The 12,644-nt window shown below is 44.2% G+C and overlaps 1 non-coding gene across 1 annotated transcript; it reads left to right on the forward strand.

Annotated features, from left to right (window-relative positions):
* Positions 1–1,801: 1,801 nt before the first annotated feature.
* On the forward strand, positions 1,802–1,933 carry Trnal-caa. The gene is made up of 2 exons: positions 1,802–1,839; positions 1,889–1,933. It is a non-coding gene; the product is annotated as a tRNA-Leu (tRNA).
* Positions 1,934–12,644: the final 10,711 nt, after the last annotated feature.

The raw sequence follows: 12,644 nt of genomic DNA on the forward strand, positions 1-12,644 counted from the left end.
ACGAGCCCAAGTCAAGTGAATTTTTTTTTTATATTTTTTCTTTCATTTTCGCTTTGAGTGCAAAACAATTAAGGTGCTACGACATATGATCGTTTCAATTATAACAATTATCTGCCCAGGGGAAAACAAGTATGGATTACAATTACGGAAGATGGGCAGACAATGCAGCAGACAGATGGGAGACAAGAGACTCTTTTGGACTCTCTGGTCTCTGGTCTCTGGCTTTGGCTTTGGCTCTGGCTCTCCATTGAAAACTGACGCCCCGCCAGGCATGGGCATGGGCATGGAGCCCGGACTGACTGACACTCAACTCGAGACGCAGTCTAGACCGGGCCAATGAATTTTATGCATTGAAAATTAACACAACAAACTTTTCGGCTTGGCTGACCAAGCAGAGACCAGAGACCAGAGACCAGAGCCCGACATGGGCACAGCTTATGGCTGTCATTACCGTTTAACATGCAGAGACCGAAATCCATTTGGCTGCCCCAGTGGCCCCAGGGGCCAGGGCAGGGCAGGGCAGATCTCTTTCGCATTGTAATAATACGGCACTCAACTCTTGCCCTCCTCCTCTTCTAGCACTCTGAACATGTATCCGATTGCAGTCCATAACAGCTGGAAGCACGTAAATCTCATTGTTTCGATGCGTTTTGCATGCGTTTGAAGTGTCTGGTTGTCGATTTCGATTTCAATGCCAGCCACACACACACACACACAGCCTCAGTCCCAGCATCATCACCAACGTCTGGCAATGGCAATGCCACCGCCACTGCCACTGCCTCCTCCTTCTTTGTCCGCTTGTGAGTAGGCTGCATTTGATAGCCTCCTCCTGCCCATGTGTGTGTTTGGGGAGATACTTTCTGTAATGTATATTTTGATACCCATTAAAGAGAAGCGTTACGTGGTACAGCATTCAAATAACCAACAGTAGCCTTTAGAATCAAAAATATTTATCAATTATGATGAGAACTAGAGAGACGTCCATTGAAATAAATATTTTTAATTAATATTGACGGGCATTAATTTTCAATTGCATGAAAAAATTATTTAAAAATAATTTATATTACACATTTAAGTTTTTAAGTATATACTTATAATTATGCTGAATTTTGGTCTTGGACCTTTTCACTAAAAGGTATTCTTTAGTCGTTAGCACAGCTTATTCCTTGTTTGATTTTTTTCGAACCTGACAAATACATCACGGCAGCTGGCAGGGGGTTAAGGCTTGTGGTTTCGGCACCAGCACATCGCCGCATCGGCAAGGGCCAGAGGAGGAACAAGGGACACGCGCTCTCGGCAGCCTGCGGCTCTGCAATTGACTTGAACTCGTGGCGCATCATTTGTATGGGTGTGTGTGTGTGTGCGAGTGTATCCATGTTGTGTGTGTGTGTGTCTGTGGGGCTGCGGTTTGTGTGATTTTTATGATGAGGCCCCTGGGCAACAGCGAGACACCGAGACACCACCAGCTTCAATTCGGTTTTGATTGCCTGGCGGAAACGGTGCTCAGGTTACGATTTAGCAACGATTTAGCCAAGCATGAAATGGCAACACTGCAGCACTTAACCACATGGCAACCAACACAGCAACAGCAACAGCAACAGCAACAACAAACCAATGACACCGTCTTTTATCAAGCTTTTATCACCTTCTGTTTGTGTACGTTGGTATGGGGAGTGCTTCCTCTTTCTCCACCCACTCATACGATAGAATTTATTTAAATGTTTTGCTTATCTAATGCCCGAGTTCTATAAATAGAACGCTACGAGAACAGTGAACACCATTGGCCGCTCTCGTCGCATGTGTCAGGATGGCCGAGCGGTCTAAGGCGCCAGACTCAAGAGCTATTCAAACTCTTACCCTTCGCAGAAGGGTGTGTGTGCAATGAGCGTTCTGGTCCTCTCTGAGGGCGTGGGTTCGAATCCCACTTCTGACAAACTTTTTTGTTGAAAGTTATTTTTTGTATTTTAATGCATACATTTATATTTTTCTAGTTTTTATTTAAACAAATAGTATAAATAAGTATTCTCTATGTTTTTCTTCATAATGCACCACATTTATCAGCTTTTATTTTAATTTTTTGCTTTTAAGTCTTACTTTATGGATCCCCATTTATTAAACAAATCCTAATTTTTATCTGTTTGTTAGGTTCTATCTATTTTCACTATCTTATCACCGGATTTACTTCAGCTGTTGTGGGATATTTCACATTGACCTTGAATCTTATTCCGCACGCCCTAGCCACAATTACTTTTCTCCCTCTGTTTCCCAACTAATTAGGTTTAGTTTGGAGTTTTCTCCATTTATTTATCTTATTTCTTTATGGGTATTCCAGCACGTGCTTGGGCTTTCCCCTGCCGTCCCATCGGATGTGGCACTCGAATGCACTTGTCAAAGTTCTGAGAGATGTCGCCCACATTGGGGTCTGCCACAGACAATGGCAAACACGATAGGAGGATAGATGGATGCAGACCACTAAGACACTCGTGCCACAATAGGCATGCAACATGCCCCTCCCTCCCTATCCTGCTTGCCGGCCCGCTTCCTCCCACACGTTGACGGCCAACTGGAAACTCAATTTAAATCCGGTGCATATGCAAAGTGTCACGTAATTTCAATTACATAGCTCGAAGAATAGAGAGAAAAGAGAGAGAGGGAGAGAAAGATAAATTTCTCTCTCTCTTGGCTAGGGAACAAGTTTTATAAACTAAGCCAAGCGACAACGGTGCGTGGCATGTCCCGTACGTAGCGTACCGCACCGCACCGCCTGTCCAGGAAAGTGAGCGCCGAACGCGTGTTGCATGTCAATCAGAGAATGCACTTGTTGTCCCACTTCCTCCCACACACCAGCACTCGAGGAGGAGAAAGAGACGAGAGAGAGAGAGAGAGGGAGAGAGCGAGGGATAGGGAAAAGTGACAAAGCCAAGGTCTGGCAATGGCCACTAGTCGGCTTAGTGACCCATAAAGCGGCGTTTGCCAAGAGACCAATTGAGTTAGCGCACTTCCTCTTGTCACTCTCTCTCTCTCTCTCTCTCTCTCTCCTTTCTTCTGTTTCTCCTCTTTATATGCTCTCTTCTAGCACTCCGTTCGCCCCCTGCCACACTTTTAGCCTTGTAATCTACATCTGAAGCGTCGTCCCCCACGCAATCTGTCGTTTCTTCACTTGATTTTCCTGTTCTGGCCATTGGCCCTGACACTATTGATGCCCTAACAAGGGGTATGACCGTTTCTCATGCAAGATGCACAATTTGGGAAGAGCTCTGAATAGCCCTAAAGGCACGTTCTAGTCCGAAATAGTAGAAAAAAAAGAATACTTCAATTTTTAATTTTATAATTAAAATATAAAAACAAACAAATACATATGTATAGGCAAATTAAATGCATTAATGTATGCAATTTGATGATTTGATTAAAAAATAATCAAATCTTCTATGGCAGAGTATTTCCAGCTTCGTTCTCGGGCCTTCGTTGTCTCTTCCTGCAGCTGCAGTTGGCTTTTCTTTATTCCACTTCTGTGGATATTTTTTATTTTTTCTCTGGCGTAACTAATTTGATGGCGGGACAAATCCGTTTTAAACGTTGTTGCTGTTTGGTTTACTGAGCAGGGAAATTGATTTTGTCTCGTTGCTGTGTTAAGTCGCTTGACATATGGACATCCATTGGGGGGAGCAACAACAGGTAGCTTTGGGCCACACCGACCGACCACAGGCCTTTTGTTACGCTACGCATCGTCACACGTGTCCAGGAGAGTTCCCCGACAAGCACCTGCCTGCCTCATACTTCACATTGAGCCGAGTGTTGGGTCAACGGGGTGCCGGGTCCCTGTTGCATTTCGAGCGTGTTTAGCGGTTTTCACTGCATCATTAATTTTGATGCGCTGCCGCTGATGGGCGAGGACTAGAGCCGGAACTCCACTTCACTCTGACGCTGCCTCTGTTGTGGTTTTTGTGTTGTAGGATAGACTCGGGGATCCCTTTCATCTCTCTCAACAGGCAATATCCCTTGGACTTTAAGCCTTCCTTATCATAGAATATTTTTGCAAACCTACAAAATACTACCCCCAAAATGCTTTACAATTCCAACAGCTTAGCAGACATGAAACGAGCATTCCATTAGCCGCCATCAAACCGAAGCCTGAGACCCCCACCGAATGTCTCCACTCAATACTGAATTTTTGCTTTATCAGCCAATACAAAAGGCGGTTCTCTAATTAGCCACTGACTGAATGACTCCCTGGCTGCCTGGCTTCCAGGAATCCGGCTGACTGAAGGGAGAGGAGTGGTGGTGGAGGTGGAGGTGGAGTGGGGGTAGTGGGAAATGGGCAATGGGAAAGGCATGCAATTGGCATGACATTGCCGTGTTTGGACCCTGGACAAAGCCCCAAACCCGAAGCCAAAAATGATGCCAACACGAGGGATGTTGGTCGTTGGACTGTGGAGAACGGGGTATGGGTATAGTATAGTCTAAGCCACTTGGTGTGGCATGTCGGTGCGATGTTGATGGCGGCACGTAATGAGCGCATTACGCACCACGAAATGGGAGGACATGGACGAGTACCAGCAGCACCAGCAGCAGCAGCAGCACCAGCAGGACAAGACAGGAGTCTGGTTGATAACAAGCCTCCTGCTGCTGCTCCCCTGTCGGCGGGGCACTCCACGGTCCGAATGCCTCGTTATCCTTGTCGCATTATCGCCTTAGCCAAATACCTGGCGCATCTTGAGTGTGCCACATTGTTACAATCAAGTCCAAGTCGCCGTGTCGCCCTCTCTGTATACGTGTCTCTCTGCTCTGCTCTGCTCTGCTCTATCTGTCTCTGTGGTTGTCTCTAGTTGCCGGTGCTGTTGTGCACGCTCCGCTTTGTTGCCTGCGGTGAGGCTAAGGACAATGCCTCCTCATCCACCTTCTGTTCCCCCTCCTCACCGACTATGTGCAACTGCAGCAGCAGCAGCAGCACAGGCAGCCGCCCTCGTTCCACTTACGCGTGTGTGTGCTCAAGTAGCGAAAGGCCCCAAGCAAGAAAATCAAGCGGCGCAACATTTGTTTTTCTCTCTTTTTTTTCTATGTTCTCAACAGCCTCAAATCCCCCGACTTACCCCCTTTGGATGCACTGAAATAAAATTAAATGGAGAAAAAAAATTAAAAAAAAAAATTGTATAAATAAAAAATAAATGGATTCGTATTTTTTATTATAAATATATTTATAATTATAATTATAAAATAAAATATTAATTTATCATATAAAAAAAATAATAATTAAATTAATAACATATATTTGAACCTAAATCATTTTTCTGTATTTATTTATTTTTATCTTTGTATAAAAATAGTAATTGAAAAGTTATTTAATTTTATTTTGTTGCATACAAAAAATAATATTTCTTGTTATATTATTTTTAACGCAAAGATTAAAAATAAATGTATTATTATATTTTATTTTTCTCATTACAATATTATTTTTATTTTTTTTTAAATTTTATTAAAAAATAAAAGTGTTATACATTTTTTAAAAAACTTGTTTCTTGGTATTGCCGTCTCTTTCAGTGTAGCTCAAGTTTGTTAGTTTGGCGCTATGCCAGCATCTGTCTCAGGAGTCGTGAAGGGGAGGGTAGGGGTGAGGCGGGAGTCCCCGCTGTCGCAGGAAGCCAATGTGTTGCACTCATTTTAAGGCCACGACGCGACGCACAGCTGAGCGGACAGCATTTTGCAACATGTTTCGGTGCACCGAAATGCAATGCAACGCCATGCCCCATGCCCCATGCCCCATGCCCCATGCCCCATGCTGCCTGCTCCATGTTCCCCGGCGATCTGGTTTCGGTTTTGCGGTCCATTCTGTCCGTCTGTCCGTCCGTCTGTCCGTCTGTTTGTGTGTCCGTCCCGCTCTGTGCTTGACTCTTGCAGGTGTGCTTCACACGACTTGTCAGTGTCAGCGCGCGAATTTTGTTCGTGTGCTTCTCAGTTGAGCTACACTTTTTTGTGGCATAGACAAAGAGTGGCTACATTTTTTGTGGAAATACTTTTTGGGTTAAATATTGAAAGAGCTTGGCAGGAATTTGCATGCAGCCAATTGGAGTGCCTCCAGATGTGGTTTTTGGATTGAAAACGGGGCAGAAGGCATCAAGAAGCGATATAAAAAAGGTTAAAGTTGCTGTAAGCTCTTGAAGAAAAAAGAAGAGGCCTTTGGAGATTACACAGATCCCTTTTCAATAATCTTGTACTGCTCTGAAGATACTCAAGTACACGGACTGTCAAGAACTTTGAACCCAAGAGGCCAGCGAACCCACTCACTGTCACCCCCAAGAAGTGATGTTCCACACACGACATGGGATCGCGACTCGTGATCTGCATATGCGTTGAAGAGGCAGTCAACCAATTAACTAAACTGCGGCTAATTAAGAACTTAATCGAGCTTGAAACTGCAGTCTGCAGCTGCCTTAATTAGCCGGACTCTCACAGTCGTCGCTCTCTTTTGACTCACTCATAAATTTTCATAATTTGACAACAAAAATTGCAAATAATTTCTAATGCTTGATCAAAATCTTTGACATCAAAAGGAAAGACGACACGACGCGCTTCCTCTCTCCGGCCCAGAGAGTCTATTAATTCGAAATGGCTTGAGATAAATTACTAAATGACTGCCGCTTACGTGTGATCCATCCATCAATGCCATCATTAAGCCAAAACATGTGACAGAGCAGCGAAGGCATCAGATTCGTTGGGGTTGGGAATCGAATCAGATGGGAGCCGCTCTCGCTATCTCTTTTCCAATACCCATTCGAACTGCAAAAATTCGCAATCCCAGTCCCAGTCCCAGTCGCAGTCCCAGCCCAAGCAACAACTCACTTCTGGTTTGGTTTGTGTTTGGGTCTCAAAGAAGACCAGAGACCCCACAGTAGTCTCGACTCTTCTCTCTCTGTGTGTGTGACATGGCGACGACGGCTTCGTCTATGTCTTGGCTGTTGTCATCTTTGGCCTGCCTCATGGGTCTGATCTGCTCTGCTCTGCTCTGGGCCTGGGTTTGGGCTTGTACCCTGTTTGTCGGAGGGTATATCAGGGAGAGGCGATCATAATAGAAGTATTCCTGAGGGTTTTTGAAGAGGTACTACAGCAGTCTCTTCGCCCTTTGTGGCAAACCCTCGCGTAGGGTGCTGTCAATAGGTTTCCTTCAGCGGTTCGCAGGCGGCACAAAGGCGGACCGCCACGGCCAGTGACTGCACTCAGGCGTGTCCAGGTATTTGCTGTTGATTACGTTGATAAGTGGCCGCCACATATTTTCCAACTGCACTTGTAATAATTTGTTTGCCATTCTGCCGCGCTGCCCCTGAAGTGGCTCTCTTGTAATCAATGCCCTGTTGAGGGAGGCAGAAGAGGGACAGAGAGAAACACAGAGGGAGGAAGGCACATAGAGACCCACACGAGAAGCGGCATTCCTTGGGACAAAAATGTTGCCTCTGTGGGAGCAATTTTTTGCTGCCGCTGCTGGAGCTGCTGTCACCCCGACTTCCAGGAACTTCTGGGATCTATTTCTGTCGTGCCGGGGTTATCTTTTTGATTTCGTTTCGTTACTTTTGGTATTTTAATGAGTTTCAGCTTTAAAAAAAGGTCTCCTCACATCAAAAAAGTTTATGAAAAGGTTGCTATTAGCAGCAATTTCGGTTGGTCTTTGATGTGCACGTGGAGCCTCAGCTCAACGCACGCGTGCACTGAGATTTGCCAATACATATCGCCTCGATATCTGCAGGTCTCTCCATTCCCTCCATTCAAGTCAAGTGGAGCAGCCGAAACAATAGCAAAATATATTCAGATATTCAGGATACATATATGATAATGAAGCATAAGCAGTGGAAACTATAGCCATGGATGGATGCCAAGGCATAAATAAAATCATGGCATGCAGCATTTAAAAAGGGGGAACAGGGATGTAACTATCTTCATTGAAAACTTTGCCGAAGGTAAAGCTAAACTCTTGATCGAAAAACCTTTTGACGGACAGATTCCGATAGTTCCATTAACCTTTTGGGACTCAATTATAAACTTTTGCCTGATTTTTCACAGTTTCGCCAGCTAGTCCTTTCCCATTTGCCTGGCACCTTCTAAACTAAAGCTCCACATTTCAAATTTCCATTGGCATTGAATGGCATTCAAAATTCGCCAAACCATCGAGGGGCTGACCCACCCAGCGAAATGGAGCCGAGCCGAGCCAGCCCCAAACTTTCGCCAAGGCCTAGATCGGGCGACATTCACCCAGGGAAAGGGCGGCGGCGGCACACAGACTTTGATTGCAATTATTTCGTGTACTTTTTCGGTCTTTCACTTTCTATTTTTGGCTGAGCAAAAAACCAAAAGACCAAAAGTAAAAAAGAATTTCGCATAATTTAGTCGCTTTTGCCATGCTTTAAATGGAGCACAAGTGTAACTAATCTCCAAGCGACGACGGGCCTGCACTTTTTGCCGGTGCCTTTCACAAAAAGCAAGAAACTAACAGAAAAGAAACCTGAATGGAGTACATGGATAAAAAGGCCACACAAAAAAAACAGACAGGGGACAGGGACACTGACTGTGTGACGGGGCTCTGGGCCTCCTTTTCTAGGCCAGCCGCAGAGTTCGACCGAGAGAGAGAGAGAGGGAATGAGCCGTGCACCTGCCACGTAGAAATATGCCAAAAGCGTTGACATTTCGTGTGGCTCCATTTGCAATTAGAACCTGTTAAAGGCATCATCCCAAGCAACTGTTGGTATGTCTATGTCTGGGACTGGGTCTGGGTCTGTAGGTAATCGATTGGCCATGTAGGCACATACAGAGGCAAATAAAAGCAGACCAAAATTGAATTAAATATTGGTTCAGGCCCAGACCAAAGCGTATATCGGGCTGAGCGAACATTTAAATTTCTTATAAACAAATCTTTTCCATTATCTGCATGCAAACACGTGCCTGCAGCGGGTCAGCTGAGGTCGAAGCGAGCTATCCATAAGCTCTGCATGGGATGCGATGGGAGAGTGCCTGCCAAACTATTAAAAACTTTGACCCAAATATAATAAAACATAAAATTTACTTAGGAAGAGCTTTCGCTTTTTCCAGGCAAAAATAAATTGCAAGTTACTCAAAGTCGAAAGAGTTTTGCCGGGCAGCCGGGGCCTGACATTCTGTATGTGTGTGTGTGTGAGGGCTCTTGCCCGTATCTGTTAACAGCCTTCCAGCCACATCCACAGCACCCAGTCCCCACCCCCAACTATTCCCAACACTGCCAAAGTAGAGCAGAAAAAAGTTATGATTTAGAAATTAAAGTTTGCATAGTAGCAGCATTTTCTACAGCATTTTTGTTTTATTTCTGATAGTTTCACATGAGAAACTTTCCTCTACATGGCACAGAGGGAGACACACACAGAGAGAGAGAGCGAGAGAGCGATATGTTAGATGGTAGTCAGGATCCCCGTGTAAAGCTTCCATAAAAAAGAAGCTTGCTAATGACAAAAGTATAAAGATTGTCAGGTTGTTCCAGCTAATCCATATGGAATGCACACTCTCTACACCCAGAACGCACAAAAGTTTTCGGTACACAAGTTTCTGGCATGGAGAACTTTGTTCTGGACAGCAGGTGGCAGGTTCCACTGCGGATGGAGCTGAAGCCATTGAAACAAAGCGAGTGGTGAATGTTGCTCCTGAATTTAGGATACAAATTTAATAGTGCTGCAAAGAAATGAATGAAATTTCTTTCAATGGCTTTCAATGGTAAAAAATTAAATGGAATTTACTTTGATTTGAGCATAAAAGGAAGAGACAAGTCTCTTTCAATATAAGAAATAATAATTTAAACTTTCTTTTCACACTTTCCACTCAAATAAACCTGGCTAAATGTTACCTTTTCGGGCTTTTTTTTCTCTTGGATATATTAAATCTGACACCTTTACTTTGTACTATTTTTGCCATGAAGTACACTGTGAGTAAGTCGAGCTTCTATCTGCTCTACTAATAAACATCCCAACTATTTATATGTGTACTTCAGTTTTCCCCGACACATTAATAATTGAAAAATCCCATTCGAGTGCCAGTGTTGGTCAAGCTCGCAACGTAATGGCAACGAAAGCCACTCGACATTAAAACAATTGCGAATGCATTTGGACTCCATTTCAATGCCAAAATTAATACGCTCCATAAACTACATGCAGCGGTGGATGGGTCTGGGCAAGGGGCTGCTGTGGGGGACACACACACACACGCCCAAAAGCCAGGCAGGGCAGGATCCATTCCAGCAGCAGCAGCAGCAACCACAACTACGGCCAGGACGGAGAGAGAATATTCCCCAGGTGAAAGTATGTGAAAGCATGCCATAAATCGTTTGCCTTGTTGTGGGGGGCGTTGTGGGTTGTGTGTGGGGGAGTGAGATGGCTCTGGTGAGTGTTGGACCATCGCTTGGTGGGGTCGTGGCGGCGGGGTGGTGGGGTCGTGCTGGTGGCTTCAGGCGATTAGAATTGATGTGGGTTACTAAGCAAACATGAAAGGCTATTACGTTAAGCGTTGCGTTACGTTATGTTTCGTTATGTTATGTTCGGTTTTACGCTGAAAGGGAAATAGTTTTGGCCAGTGCGCACCTCTGTCAGGGTTTAATACCCTTAAATAGTTTACCAGTTGACAGTTGCAGTTAGGCTGAGAATTGTGACTCGGAACGGAAGGGATTCCATGGGATTGGATTGAAGGATTACCACTCGAAGTTTTGATTTTGGCTTTTTGGCTGGAGAAGATCTAAGCCTGAATCTGCAAATAAAATGTAAAACAAACAAAAACCTTTTGCCGTTTGCCCATTTTATTCGTACTTAATTTTCGGACCTGCAATGCAGGAGGATTGGACGTACACGCCGGTCACATATAGAACCCACAATCCCTGCTCGAAGCCCAAAAATATTAATTACACATTATTAATTTGCCAGCTCGGGGATACAGCGACAGCAACAGAGATGCACACGAAGGATATGAAAAATGATTTGTTTCCTCCTGTTGTTGGCCAGCAAAGTGGTACAGATATTATTTAAATGAATTGTTTTTAGCCAACCAACAGCAGGAACAACAACAAACGTTGATAAAAACATTCTTTTTTTTTCGCTGCTGCTGCTGCTGCTGCTGTGGCTGCTGCGTGTGGCGGGAAAAAAAGTTCCGTTTTCTGCGTGGGCGAACAACATTTCGATGGGTTACACGGCTCCTCCACGGCTCCTCCACGGCTCCTCCACGGCTCCTCCCTGATCGGACCGGAGGCCTATCTCGATTATTGTTTAATACGCTGTCATTAATCAATTTGTTTGCCATTGTTTGCTGTTTGTTTGGTTCGTTTGTTTGCTGGTTTGTGTGCAGCCTCGTCGTTGTGCTTGGCCAAATTAATTATGGCCCCAAACCGACGTTCTCGGCTCTCGTTCGGTTCTGGCCTGATAAGCAGAGCACAACAAAACAACAACAAAACCCGAACAAGTGCAGAATAGTGACAAATTTTTTTCTATAGCCCGGGCCAGGGCATAATAAATGACTTTGTTTTGGGCCTGTCCGCTGGAAAATAATGGATTATGCTATGCAGAAAACTAGTTTGAGTTGAGCTGAGGTGAGATGTGGAGCAGAAGATTTGGTTGGGGATTAGAGGGATTAGACTAGATCTTAGGAGGGGATTCACAGGGAAAGAGGTCAATTGAAGGTGAGTGGTGGGTGTCGAGCATTTTATAATGGATGAGGAATTGATGGAGCATCAGTTAGTCAGAAAATGTTTGCAAAGCTTAAAGCAATTTCGCAAATATTTTATTCATAAATTTGAATTGGTTTGTCCAATGTGTAGTTTTATTTACATCAATCGTAAAGGATTTACTTGTCCACAAAAACGAACTCAATTAAATGCGCACTCATGGCAGTACATCACTTGCCCGAGAGAGTCCTTGAACGAGCTTTGAGCTCTATTTTTTTGCCAGCATTTCATTTCATTTCATTTCATTTCGTTTCGTTTACCTCAATTGCACTTGATCAAATGCAAATCAGCCACAAAACAGAACAGACAGAGAGACGTGGCAAAGCGAATGGAAGTACATGTCCAACCGATACGAGTGTGCACAAGTACTCGTATCTATGAGGTTTGGTTTGGGTTTTGTTTCTTTTGGCCATTTACAAATTGCTCAATGTCTGAGAGTAATAAATTATTTATATATTATGAGTATGGGGCGGTGTTGTCAATAAAGACATAAGTGCGCACAATCAAAGGCGAAACCCCACCAAACAGATTGACACCGAGAGGGAGGGGATCAAATGGCTGCAGGCGGACCTGAACACGCAATTACCACAGCCACAATGGAACTCGACTCTCGATGGCCTCTCGGCTACAAAAGCGCAGCCCAAGTGCAGGCCATAAAAACAACAAAAAAAAGACCTCAAAACTCATTTGACACCGAAATCAAATTAACATACAAACTTACATTCCACATTACATTCGGGCAACAACGAAGCTGTTTGTATCCAACAAATTTAACAAAAAAAAGAGCCTAGAAAAAAAAAACAAAATCACAGTTGGATGTCTGACAGACAGAGGAGAGGCCTGTCATATAACACTTGTTCGGCTCGGTTCAGGCATTTTCTTGTGCATGGCAAAATATCTACTGCACAAAACAATTTGTTTTTCTTGTTTT

This window comes from Drosophila guanche, unplaced genomic scaffold (assembly GCF_900245975.1).
Source record: "Drosophila guanche unplaced genomic scaffold, DGUA_6, whole genome shotgun sequence".
NCBI lineage: Eukaryota > Metazoa > Arthropoda > Insecta > Diptera > Drosophilidae > Drosophila > Drosophila guanche.